The following is a 1,153-nucleotide window of genomic DNA, read 5'->3' on the forward strand; positions in this document are numbered from 1 at the left end:
TAGAAACGGTTGCAAAGCGTGCAAGCATCGAGTTGAACTTTCTTGTACTCCTCGTATGGTAACCATTCCTTATGTGGTTTTCTCCAGTCTTCATCATTCTTTTCCCCACTCGAGTAACATACTTGGTGCTTTCGATTTCCTTTCTCGTTGAGGTCACAGTCCTTAGTTAAATGCGTTCCACCACGGTTATTACACCCAACCCGAATTGCATTGATGGATTGATCTGATCCATTTTTTTCATCCTTCGGTCCATTGATTCTAACTTTTCCATAACCGCAGCCAATTAAATCATCCGAAGCTCCATGTCCATCCTTGTATCCTCTTATCTTATCTTCTTGAGGGTCGTGATACTCCCTCGAGTGTTTAGAAAATTCTTCAATTAGCTCTTTAATCGTTGTTGGATACTTCTCCGTTAGTGGTCCTTGAGAGTTAAGGAGTTGTCGCATGGTCACGTTTACCCTGACATAAAAGATTGATACTTCTTGTTGTACATTTAGGTCATGTTGTGGGAAATTTTGAAGTAACCCCTTGTATATTTCCCATGCTTCATATAAATACGCTCCACCTTGTTATTCGAAGTTGGCTATATTCTTCTTCAATTTTGCAACCTTGGATGGTGGCCTAAATTGTTGGATAAACCCTTCACGAGGTTGAGCCCATGTGGTGATGGCTCCAGGTGGAAGTGCTTTAAGCCAATCTTTTGCCTCTCCTTTAAAAGTCACCGGAAGCATCCACAACAACACCATCTCACGTGTAACATTGGGAACATTCAAGTAGTTCGTGATGTAGTTCACCTTGTCCATACACTTGTAGGCATCTTTGTGATACTTCCCATAGAATGGGATATCTATTAGCATAAACAAAATGTGCCCTTTAAGCTCGAAGTTGGTGATGATCGGAATTTTGTGGTGCACAAGTCCCGACCAGGTGTCATCATGCATCCGTTTCTTGTACTCCTCCATGGTCATATGTGTTATGTTGGCCATCTCGTCTAATTCACTATGGATTTCGTCCTCTGAATCGTTTTTGGTTTCTAGCTCATATCCTACTTCTTTCTTGCTTGGAGTTTTCTCAAAGTGCTCGAATTTGTTGGATTCAAAAGTGTTGCTTGACTCGCCGACATTCTTGTTTTTCTTCTTATGGAAAGCCGATT

General features: G+C 41.4%; 1 non-coding gene across 1 annotated transcript; it reads left to right on the plus strand.

Moving 5' to 3' along the window:
• The first annotated feature begins 495 nt into the window (after positions 1–495).
• On the plus strand, positions 496–602 carry LOC111897834 (small nucleolar RNA R71). Its single transcript, XR_002852398.1, has one exon. It is a non-coding gene; the product is annotated as a small nucleolar RNA R71 (small nucleolar RNA).
• Positions 603–1,153: the final 551 nt, after the last annotated feature.

This window comes from Lactuca sativa, chromosome 6 (genome assembly GCF_002870075.4).
Source record: "Lactuca sativa cultivar Salinas chromosome 6, Lsat_Salinas_v11, whole genome shotgun sequence".
Taxonomy (NCBI): Eukaryota; Viridiplantae; Streptophyta; class Magnoliopsida; order Asterales; family Asteraceae; genus Lactuca; species Lactuca sativa.